Source organism: Ursus arctos, unplaced genomic scaffold, assembly GCF_023065955.2.
Source record: "Ursus arctos isolate Adak ecotype North America unplaced genomic scaffold, UrsArc2.0 scaffold_31, whole genome shotgun sequence".
In the NCBI taxonomy this organism is placed as follows: Eukaryota; Metazoa; Chordata; class Mammalia; order Carnivora; family Ursidae; genus Ursus; species Ursus arctos.
In genome coordinates, this window is record NW_026622997.1 from 30971291 (window position 1) to 30983710 (window position 12420).

Consider the following 12420-nt stretch of genomic DNA (forward strand, 5'->3'; position numbering starts at 1 on the left):
TGAATGAGAAAATCAGTTGAGCAAAAAGGCACAGATTTAGAAACTTAAGGGTGGGGGCGGGGCTGGTGATGACTGATGTGTGTCAAGTGGAACGTGAGGACAGAAATGCAGGTTGTCCAAATTTGAAATTTAGATAATTAATATCTGTTGCATGGAACCTGAATGATAGCATTTCTGGACATATTGCAAAAGAGGACAGCACCTGTTGGCCAAGGAAAACTGCATCCCAGTTTCCTCCCCGCTCTACTTGAGAACAAAAGGAGGGTTGGGGCAGACAGTGAGGCCCCGGAGCCTGAGGATTGTGCTAGCTCGGGAAAAACTCACGTGATTTAGAAAAGACAGGAGAGCTGTGATGGCTGACGAAAAGTTCCAGAATTGGCAAGGTACTCTCCACCAGAAAGTAAACTCTATGGGGGTAGGACCCCTGTTTAAAACCTCGGTGCCTACCATAGAATCCAGCCCTCAGGAGGTGCTTATGTATCTGTCTGATCAAAGAATAAATGATGTGCAGTTTATAAGAAAGTTCTGGACGAGAGAGAGAGAAAACACTGAGAGGGACAACGTGAAGCTGCAGTAAGACAGCCAAACAGGTTACTGGATTCATCAAAAAGGAAATCAGTTTAACTCGGCATGAATTCGTCATACCTATTCTGGCTCTGAGTGATCATGGCTTCTTTCTCTAAGAACTTACTGTTTAATAACTCACTGGAGAATATTTCCAGAGTCAGTGTCAAGTTCACTGGATTGAGTTCCCTGAATAGACAATTTTTCCCTTTTTTGTTTTTCTTTCCCATTCTCTCAGCATGCTTCAGTTCTCCACACTTTTTCTAAAATCTGTATAGTTGTTCATATGAGCTAGTTTGTTTCCTCCCCATTCTAAAGCCTATGCCTTTGAGAAACAAAAGAGATGAACATAGAGGGGGGAGAAAAGGCAAACCAGGAAACAGACTCTTAACTGCAAAGGACAGACAAGGTTGCTGAAGGGGAGGTGGGTAGGGGGATGGGTTAGGTGGTCGATGGGTATTAAGGAGGACACTTGTGATGAGCACTGGGTGTTGTATGTAAGTGATGAACCACTGAATTCTACACCTGCAACTGATATTACACTGGATGTTAACTAACTGGAATTTAAATAAAAACTTGGAAAAAATAAAGAATATAAAAAAAAAAAAGCCTGTGCCTTTTTGGTGCTTCTTGCTTTAAATGTAACTTTAAAAATCACTTCCCACCCTCTCATCCCCAATTTCACAGGGCTTGCCCCATTCTGGATTTCACCCTCTTCAAGTGGTGGCTATTCTTGCATGCATATCCCTCTCACGCAACTGCTTTTCTCAAGTTCTTTTAAAAGTAGAATTATTCAGAGAATGTGAACTGTTCAGGAGCGGTGTCAGAATTTAATTTCTGGAGGCGCTTGGGTGGCGCAGTCGTTGAGCGTCTGCCTTCGGCTCAGGGCGTGATCCCGGCGTTCTCGGATCAAGCCCCACATCAGGCTTCTCCACTGGGAGCCTGCTTCTTCCTCTCCCACTCCCCCTGCTTGTGTTCCCTCTCTCGCTGGCTGTCTCTCTCTCTTAAATAAATAAAATCTTTAAAAAAAAAAAAGAATTTAATTTCTGAAAAGATCCCATTCCTCATGAGCTAATTTATTAAGACTGCCCTGGGATCTTCCCTAATGCTTCTTTGAAGTTTTTGAAATTTGATCACCTAAAGTTTAGGATACACGTTTCATCAAACCCTTATACTTTGTCAGAAACCCTTATACTTTGTCCAAAGTTTTGATCTGAATTAAATCCAAAATATCATTTCCCTTTATAGCTTCCCCTTTGTCTTGTGAATGAAATGGACAACAGAATAAAGTGAAAAATACATCAGATGCTTTATTTTGCAGATTCCCAGTAGATGTCTGCATAATTGGAAAACCCCAACAGAATTTTATATAGTTTTGTGAAGTATATTGGCAAAACAATTATATTCTAGGCTGGAGTTTCAGGAAACACATGGCACGAACTGAAGAGAATTGAAAGGGTTGAGGTTTGAGTAGGGTTAAGGGAAACCAAGAAGGAATGGTGAGGCATCCAAGGCCTAGCAATAGTGGGAGTCTTTACCACCCCTAGGCCTGAAGGGACAAGGGGTGGAGGTGTCAACCAGAATCCAATAATACTTTATATTAGTCTGCTCAGGGGGCCATAACCAAGTACCACAGATTGGGTGGCTTAAACAACAGAAATTTATTGTCTCATAGATCTGGAGGCTAGAAACCCGGGTGTCAGCAGGGCTGGTTCCTTCTGGCGACTGTGAAGGAAGGATCTCTCCTCTATCCTTGGCTTGTTGAGGATTCTGTGTCTCTTTACATTTTCTTCATTCTTTGTGTGTCTTAGTCTGTGTCCAAATTTCCCCTTTTCATAAGGACATCAGTCATACTAGATTTGGACCCATTCTAATGATCTCTTTTAACTTCTAATTCTTCTAACTTCTCTTTAACTTTAACCTCTGTAAAGATCCTATCTCCAAATAAGGTCACTTTCTGAGATATCGGGGGTTAAGACTCCAATATATCTTTTTTTGGGGGGTGGAGGCGGACACAGTTCAGCCCATATCAGAATTGTAGTGATGAGAAAGATCTGCCTGCCAGCAGCTGTGCCCTTTGATAAAAGGACAGAACCATAGCCCAGCAGGGAATTAAATGCCCAACTTCTCTCTCCTCTCATCCTTCCAGGCTAGCGCCTCGCATCGACTGGACCAACTGGAAGTTAGAAGGCAATGGTGCCTGGTGATGCAGTCTGTGCAAGCCAGCCTCCCAGGGCACAGAGAGGGTGGAGAAGGGTGGAGGGTTCATCTGGAGGCGCAAACAGAGAATATCCAGCACAGCCTGTCTGGGCAGTCTATAGGATACACCCAAAGTGGCTAGCACTTCCCAAGCAAGTCAGTCAGCCTTTTGGGCTCCCTGGCCCCTGAAGAGGCTTGAGAACAGAAGCTGCTTGGAGATAACCCCCTTTCTGGCTTTTTTTTTCTATAAAAACTTAAGCTTCACAAGGAAATTTTGCTGGAGTGAAGGGTTGGAGAGAGTAGGGAGAAGAGATACAAGAATAAAAACCTTGCCTTGGTGGAACGGGAAACTAAGTAAGTTCTTTGAGGTCTCAACTCTCTGTCCTTTTAGATGCTCTGGCCACAGCAGGAAAGTTGGAGGAGAGAGGGGTTTCTCTAGCAATGAGGAGTTTACAGAGATGGGTGGTCCCAGAGGCAGGTAGAGCCCTTGCTCTGCTCTCCGCAAGTGCTCAGGGGAGACAGCAAGCTGTTGCAAACTGAAATGAGCTGATCATGTCCAACTCTACATTCTGTTTTGTTGGTAACCATACCTGCCAGAGAAGTTTGAAGAGATGAGCAGTGGCCGGCTTCACATCCTCACTCCCAGAATGTGAAGAAAAAAGACGCAGACGAAAATCTGCCACACATTTGTTTAACATTCATAAGCAGGTGGGCACAAAACAGCTCCTATGACTATGTAAGTTCTTTGAGGTCTCTCTGTCCTTTTGGATGCTCTGGCCACTGCGTGACTACTTTACTGCTTTACTCCAGGTGGGTAACCGTATCACAGGGGCAGGACTGTCTCCCGCAGAGTCGGCATCAGGCAACCAGAGACAGAGGCTCCTTTATAATTTGTTATGCTGTTTCAATCCTGATCAACACCAGAGGTGTCATCAGAAGCAGGTTTCCACTCGTGAAATGAGTTGCCTGTTAATTTGTGTAATGGATGTTATTCAAAAAAAAAAAAAAAAAAAAAAGCTGCCGTTGGTGGAAGTTGCGGTAATCGATGACCCTGAACCCCTTTTTTGAAGCCGCCTTCCAATTAGAATGCTCGCAAACAAACCACTCACAGCACGGGAATCACAGATTAGAATGCAAGCCACACCTGGGTGTAAACTATAAGTAAGAACACCTACAAATGTTATCTGGTCTTTGCCAGAAGTTTTAATATGCTCAAGTGTTTTATTTTCAAAAAGTGGGGATTCGTTTTTTGAAAAATGCCAATTAAAGAAAAAAAAAAAAACCCATGGGAGTCCAACCCTACGGGAATGATGAAAAAAGTTTTATAGCACATCCCCTCTGGGTGAGTTGCCAAAACAGGGACGCCTCGAGCCCTCTCTAAGGTTCTGTAAGTACCGGAAGAACATCTTCACCTAGAGGATCTATCTAGAGAGTGACCTAGGGCTCAGTCTTTCCCTGAGTCCAACGGAGAATCCCAAAGTATTTTAAGGCAAATTATAAACATCATGAGGTGGCGGCCAGCCCCAGACGCTCTGCTGAACTGAATGCGTTCAAGGGGCCGCGCGGACTTGGACAAGGAAAATAAAGGATGGAAGATCAAAACTATTTTCCCTATTTTCTGAGCCGAGCTTAAACCTCCCAGGCTCTTATGGGACCCCAGGGAGAGCAAGGACGTCATGACAGGGATTTAATTTCTCCAGCTTGGCAGTCTCAGGGTCCGAGTGAAGACAGCGGTAGGAAATACATAGAGATGGCTTATGCCCTTGAATTCTGATTTCTACCTGCTGCCCTATGTTGAGTCCATTTTGCTTTTCCTTCTTTCGGACACTTCACACCATGCTCCCCCTCATGACGGACATTGAGCAGCCTCCTGCAGGCCAGGGCTGTGAGAAGCAGGCAAGGGAAAAAACCAACGCCTTGCCCTGGAGGACTTAATAGCTAACTCATATAATAATTACTGTTTACTAGGCACTGTTGTCCCTCAGCTGTCAAACCACACCACCAAATAGGTGCTATTCTCAGCATCTCCGGCAGACGAGGAAACTGAGGCACAACCAAGGTCACCCAAGCTCGTAAGAGGCAGGGTTTTGAATCTGGGCCGTCGGGCTCTTGAAGCCACACTCTTGGGCACACACAGTATCACTTATCTCATTTAGTGGGGGATGGCCATCTCGATAAATAATTCACACGGCGCATAATGGTAGGAGCACAAGGTACCACGGGAGCACAAAAAAGAGGCCCACTTAGCTCGGGGTCGGAGGAAGGATGTCTCTCCTGAATGAGATGACACCTGGACAGCGCTGGGGAGCATGAATAGGTGTCAGATGGGAATGGGAGAGCGTGGAAAGGAAGCTCTAGCCAGATAAGACCGCATGGTATTGGGGAGTGGGGTGGGGGAGGGCCTAGACCCCATAGACTCGCTGGAGAATACAATGCAAGGAGGGAGATGGGAGAGAGGTTGTAGGTTGTCCCTCAGACGTCTGTTGGGCCTCTTCTATGTGCAGGACTGTTCTGTTGCTGTGGGTATGGCAGGGATAGAGCATCTAAGGAGCTTGAACTTGAACTTTCAAACATTTTGCTCCCTTACCCCCTGAAATAACTTTTAAACTGCCACCATGCAAAACATTCAACGAACTGGAAACAGAAGGGTACTTCCTCAATCTGATAAAGGGATCTATGAAAACCCCACAGCTCACATCATATTTAATGGTAAGGGATTGAATGTCTTCCCCCTAAGATCAGGGATAAGACAAGGATGTCCACTCTCACCGCTTCTATTCAGTATTGTACTGGAGGTTCCAGCCAGGGTTACCAGGCAGGAAAATTAAATAAAAGCATACAAGTTGGAAAGGAACTTGACACTTTGAAATACAAATGTTACATCAGCTTTGAATGCCAATTTAATACCCACCATCACCCACTAATATATGTTTAAAAAAAAAGTAAAATCACTTTATTAACTATAAGAAAGTTTACATTACTCCTTTTTCTCCTTGAACTTGTGTTTTTAGTCCATTTTACTGTCACAGACATTTATCCTCAAGTGATATAATTTTATGCTTTAAAGTCTTTATTGAAAGTTGAAAATAGAGCTACCCTACGACCCAGCAATTGCACTACTAGGTATTTACCCCAAAGATACAAACGTAGTGATTTGAAGGGGGCACCTGCACCCCAATGTTTATAGCAGCAATGTCCACAATAACCAAATTATGGAAAGAGCCCAGATGTCCATTGACTAATAAATGGATAAAGAAGATGTAGTGTATATATATATACAATGGAATTACTACTCAGCCATCGAGAAATGAAATTTTACCACTTGCAACGATTTGGCTGGAACTAGAGGATATTACACTGAGAAATAAGTCAATCAGAGAAACAATTATCATGCAATCTCACTCATAGGTGGAATTTAAGAAACAAGGCAAAGGATCATAGGGGAAGGGAGGGAAAAATAAAACAAGACAAAGTCAGAGAGGGAGACAAACCATAAGAGACTCTTAACTATAGGAAACAAACTGAAGGTTTCTGGGAGGGGGGTTGGGTATGGAGTAACTGGGTGTTGGGCATTAAGGAGAGCATGTGATGTAATCAGCACTGGGTGTAATATGCAACTGATGAATCATTGACCTCTACCCCTGAAACTAATAATACACTGTATGTTAATTAATTGAATTTAAATTCTAAAAAAAGGGGGTATGAGACAGGAATAAAATCTCACCTGGGCAAGAAAATAACTGCAAAATATTGGAGTTGGAAATAAAGTCCAAATGATTTAAGATGGGGAGAAAAAAAGAAAGTCTTTATTGATCATCCTTTCATACTTCTCTACCACATAAAGGTGCATTTACACTGAAATTTAATTTTTTAAAAATTTTTAGAAAGATTTTATTTATTTGAGAGAGAAAGAGAGACAGCACGAGTGAGAGGGAGAGGAAGAGAGAATCTGAAGCAGACTCTGCACCGAGTACAGAGCCCACTGCAGGACTCGATCCCCCAACCTCGCGATCATGACCTGAGCCGAAAACAAGAGTGGTGACTGAGCCACCCAGGTGCCCCTGAAATTTAATTAATTTTTTTTTTTAAGATTTTATTTATTTATGTGACGGAGAGACAGCCAGCGAGAGAGGGAACACAGCAGGGGGAGTGGGAGAGGAAGAAGCAGGCTCATAGCGGAGGAGCCCGATGTGGGACTCGATCCCAGTACGCCGGGATCACGCCCTGAGCCGAAGGCAGACGCTTTAACGACTGCGCTACCCAGGCGCCCCTGAAATTTAATTTTTAAAAATATTTCCTGGGATCATAATCTTCTAAAACTTTCTTACCTGTTGTTACAAGTACTTTTATTGCAGGATTAATCAAAATAATGTATAGATCATTTTTTGATAAATGACATTTTATTGCAAATGCATCTCAGTAGAATGGTAGGTGATTTTTCTCAAAGAGTCCTGCATCCTTCCACTCCTATTTTTTTTAAGAGTGGCTAAGAAAACTGGTCCATATAAAACAAGTAGATGGGAATAGAAAGGGTTTTGCTATAGTAATATAATTCTCAGAGTTCTTTTGGAACTCCTTCCAAATAATTTGGAAAAAATCATGCAGTAATCATCACCAAAGCTTATTTTAATCACTCAATGGCTGACAATTCCAAGAGGTCCTGATTCAATTTTGTCAAAATCAAATAATGGGAAACCACCTGACTTGCAAAAAGATGTGTTATCCAGTCAGTCAAGTTATTTACTTTCTCAATCCAGACACCAGTATTTCAATATGTCTCTTTGTTTGGACCCTGAACGGAAGTCGGTCTCTGGGACAAAGGTTGCCAGATACCATGGGCTTGTGTTTTTCCATGAGCATTTACAACACGTAGTTAAAGCCCTTCTTTTCTAATAAAAGAAAAATACACCTGTCTGAGTTAATCCTTGCAAAATGCCCTTTTCCTGCTGGCTCAGATTTAGCTCCAAAATGGCATTTGATTACATAGCATGTAGGCCCTGTGAAACCACATTCAACATTTTTCCATCCAGTTGATCCATATTTGGCTTCTACAGAGGATAAAGAACATAAGCTTAGAGAGAGAAGGTGGCCTAGTACTGGGGAAGGAAGGGGTTGACACCCCTCCCAACGCACGAATACATACATTGAAGCCGCTGCACAGGTTAATTCGTTATATGAACTGGGGCCAAAGTTAGCTCATGGAATGCCCGAAATAATCGGGGACAATTTTGCCATCAAGCTAGTTGTGACTCAGAAGAGGACACAACCCCCCTGTTTTGCAGTCACGTAGGCAGAAGCAACATCAGGTATCTGGAGGCACCCGTGCCGGTGTCAGCTCGCTGGGAGCTCGGAAAGTCCGTCCACAGATTGATTACATGCACTGCCTCGCGGCGGTTTTGCTTCCGATCACAGGGAGTCCCTGTTGCCGGGGAGTGATGGGCCGTTGCAAAGCAGAAGCCCTTCTTGAAGCGAAAGCTGCAGGCACATTTTTGCTCGGGGACTCTGCACAAGAGAACCACCTCTTCTCTGTGAGCTTCCTTTGCTACAGCGGATCCCGTCGTGCCCAAGTCGAACAGTGGAACCGCAACCTTCGTTCTGATGTTCAGGACCCGTGTGTGTTTCACTCCACCGCTGTAACAGGACTTTCGGAACATTAAAAAGATCCCAGTTCTTGCATTTTTGAGCCATTGCTTCCTATATCACCAGACAGGACGTTCCCTTTTAGCCTGTGATGTATCTGCCATATAGTAGCCTGCAGATGCCCTACATGTAATGGAACTGATGGGCTTCCTTTACCATCGACGTTACAGAATTGTTTAAAAGAGTATCATTACGTATACGGACCACAACTCAGCTATCAGAAAGAACGAGCTCTCAACGTTTGCTGCAACATGGACGGCACTGGAGGAGATAATGCTAAGTGAAATAAGTCAAGCAGAGAAAGACAATTATATGATTTCTCTCATCTATGGAACATAAGAACTAGGAAGATCAGTAGGGGAAGAAAGGGATAAAGAAAGGGGGGTAATCAGAAAGGGGAATGAAGCATGAGAGACTATGGACTCTGAGAAACAAAATGAGGGCTTCAGAGGGGAGGGTGGTGGGGGAATGGGATAGGCTGGTGATGGGTAGTAAGGAGGGCACATATTGCATGGTGCACTGGGTGTTATACGCAACCAATGAATCATCAAACTTTACATCAAAAACCAGGGATGTACTGTATGGTGACTAACATAATATAATTAAAAAAACATTAAAAAAATAGCACCGATGATAAAGCTAATACATTAAATCAGGCTAATGCAGCCATATAATTTACAAAAAAAAAGAGTATCATTACAGGGGCGCCTGGGGGTCCCGGTAGGTTGGGTGTCACACTCTTGGTTTTGGCTCAGGTCCTGGTCTCGGGGTCCTGAGATTGAGCCCTGAGCCAGGCTTTGCGCTGAGCACGGAGTCAGCTGGGGATTCTCTCTCCCTCTCTCTGTGCCCCTCCCCCACTAGCATTTGCTCTTAAATAAATAAATCTTAAAAAAAAAAGAATATCATAATAAACAAAAAGTTAAGAGAGAACTCTCCTGTTCTCAAAGGGCATTACTAGATCTGCTTTTATGTACATCAGGGAGTCCACGTATAATAAGCACACGTGTCACCTTTAGGCTTTTTTCAGTACGATATACAAACTTAGGGCTAGTATCTGTCAGACGTGGTCTGCTGTTACTTAGATAAGCGTGGTGCCTATTGAGACCACAGAGGATAAAGCCACATGTATAGACATCCTGAAAGGCTACAGCAACATTTTGCAGATTTAACTAACAGTTTGGTTTTTAATGTCTGTGGTAATTGAGTGAGGCAGCTCTGGGGCATTTGCTATGAAGAATCCTATTTCTTACTGAAGAGTGAATTATTAATATTGGATGAGTGTTTCAAAAGTATGACTCATGTTTAAGTTTTTTTTTTTTAAGAATTTTCTATAAACTTCTGAAAGCAGCAGCGGTGCTTGGAGTTCCGTAAATTAAGATTTGGAAGTCCAAAAAATACTATCTTCCTTTTAGAAAAAAATGCAATTTTCTGGCCACAAGGGCATAGTAGAGTTCACTTATGTGTTGATATAGTTTGTATTCAGTCTCCTTGTCTCTTCTGCGAAAGGTACTGTTTATAAACCGGGTATTATAAATAATAGTTCTAAAATTTCAGATTTATAAAGTTAGTAGTACAGCTGTATTGATAGCTTGGGCATTAAAGTTTAATGAGTGCTTTAACTTAAAACAGACATTTGGGGCCCTGTAGACGCCACTGCCCCAGAGCCACCCACGCCGGCTGGCCTTGGTCAGCCCCACCACGGTGTTGACATCATTGGTGAGGGTGAGCCCTTGGGCCCCATCTCCTTTGCATTGTTGGCAGACAAAGTTCCAAAGACAGCAGAGAACTTTTGTGCTCTTAACACTGGGGAGAAAGGATTTGGTTATAAAGATTCCTGCTTTCACAGGATTATTCTGGGATTTATGTGCCAGAGCGGTGACTTCACGCACCATAATGGCACTGGAGACAAGTCCATCTATGGGGAAAATTTGATGATGAGAAATTCATCCTGAAGCACATGGGTGCTGGCAGCTTGCCCGTGGCGAATGCTGGGCCCCACACAAACGTTTCCCAGTTTTTCATCTGCACTGCCAACACTGAGCAGTTGGGTGGTAAGGGCATGATCTTTGGCAAGGTGGAAGAGGGCATGAATATTGTGGAAGACATGGAGAGCTTTGGGTCCAGGAATGGCAAGACCAGCAAGAAGATCACCATTGCTGGCTGTGGACAAATTCAATAAACTTGACTTGTGTTTTCTCTTAACTACCAGACCATTCCTTCTGTAGCTCAGGAGAGCACCCCTTCACCATCTGCTCGAAATATCCTATAATCTTTGGGCTCTCACTGCAGTTCCATGGGTTCCATATTTTCCTTACTCCCCTCCAAGTCTAGCTGGATTGCAGAGTTATGTTTATGATTATGAAATAAAAACTAAACAACAGCAACAAAACACAGAAAAGACCCAGACATTTGGAATAGCTGCCACAATGCAATCCTGTGTGTGATTTTTTAAAAAAAGATTTTACTTATTTATGAGAAAGAAAGAGAGAGAGAGTGGGAGTAGGGGGTAGGAACAGAGGGAGAAGGACAAGCAGAGTCTTCATTGAGCGTGGAGCCTGACTCAGGGCTCAATCTCAGGACCTTGAGATCATGGCCTGAGCCAAATCAAGAGTCAGACAGACGCTCAACCAACTGTGCCACCCGGGCGCCCCCTGTATGTGACTTTTAAGTTGACATGTGCAGTCTGATCATTGATTCCCACGCTGAGCTCCTATTCCCATGATGATTTTGTGAACCGTGAAGGAAGTAAGACTAGAAGAGGCCCAAACAAGTCAGAGAATAGTAACAACAGTGGCCACTGATGTTGAGATTATTGTTAAACTGTAGTTAATAATTTGGATGGCAGTATTTCTCTTGCTGTAAACTCTCATATCCGAGTTGCTTAAGTACAATCTATAGCATTTCAGAGCAGTTAATTTCTAATGGAAAATCTCAAACCTAAATTGCAGATTTGAAAGGTACTGTACGGTCATTGTATCTGTAAATAAGTTTACTTAGCACCTTTTTGTCACTTAGAATAGTATGCAATACTACTTGAGTGAGCTATTTTGGAAGTAATATCCAGTCTAGTGTTTGCTTCTTAGTATTGAACTGAATTACAGTTCTGTCCTGGACACCTAAAGCGGTTGAATCCATTCTTGTGTATTTTTGTGAATGTGCTCAAAACCACTGGTGGGTGCAACTCAGTTTCCTAACTTGCTGGGGCAGAATGTTATTTTACGTCCTTATGGCTATTGCCAAGGCTACAAAAGACAAAAGCTATATTTGATACTCATATATAACACTAACCCTATCGCTGCTAATGTATGTTCCTACTTAATGGGCCTTGTAATGGCTGTTCTTTCGTACCAGTTAAGTATGCTTGGTGTTCTTGTCGAAGACAGAAACCAACCAAACGACCAAAACTAAAATTCTTTCCCGATGCTCCCAGCAGAGGGCGACGTAGAGGCCCGCCTCACAGTTTGCCCTGCAGCAATTTCAAACCGGGGGAATCAGTGTATTTAACATTCTAGTCCTTGGGTTATATGCTGTCTCCTCCTCCCGCCTTTGATTTCCTCGAGAGCAGAGTCATTCTGTAAAAACCCAGACGAGCATAGGGCTTATCAATTGGCAACCACTCAAATGTTGCCTAAGTGAAAAAAATCTGGAGATAAACTGCTGACATCACAGGCTGGCCCAGGACAACTTGCCCCGAGACTGGAGGAGCAGCCATGACCCAAGGCTCCCTAAAAAAGAGGGTCAGAGAATGGTCATGGTGTCTGTCTACTGGCCGGTACTTCCTCGAGCTTATCAAATCTGAAGAAAGGGTGCTAGAAACAAACTTACAGGCCTGGGAGCCGCCTGGAGGGCTGGGGCCAGATGTGGGCTGCCAGCAGCACTTCCCAGTACCCCCTAATTTGCTGAAGTTTTAGAAAGTTCTATAACTTTGGGAGGGAGAATCCTTCCATTACTATGAGAAAGCCCATGCTCTCTAGTAGAGCAAAGGAAGCACCCTGTAGCGTGAACAGAATTTATCTC

The 12420-nt window shown here is 43.4% G+C and overlaps 1 pseudogene; it reads left to right on the top strand.

Annotated features, from left to right (window-relative positions):
- Positions 1-7477: 7477 nt before the first annotated feature.
- LOC113243695 (suppressor of cytokine signaling 5-like) lies at positions 7478-10582 on the top strand (annotated as a pseudogene).
- The last annotated feature ends 1838 nt before the right edge of the window (positions 10583-12420 follow it).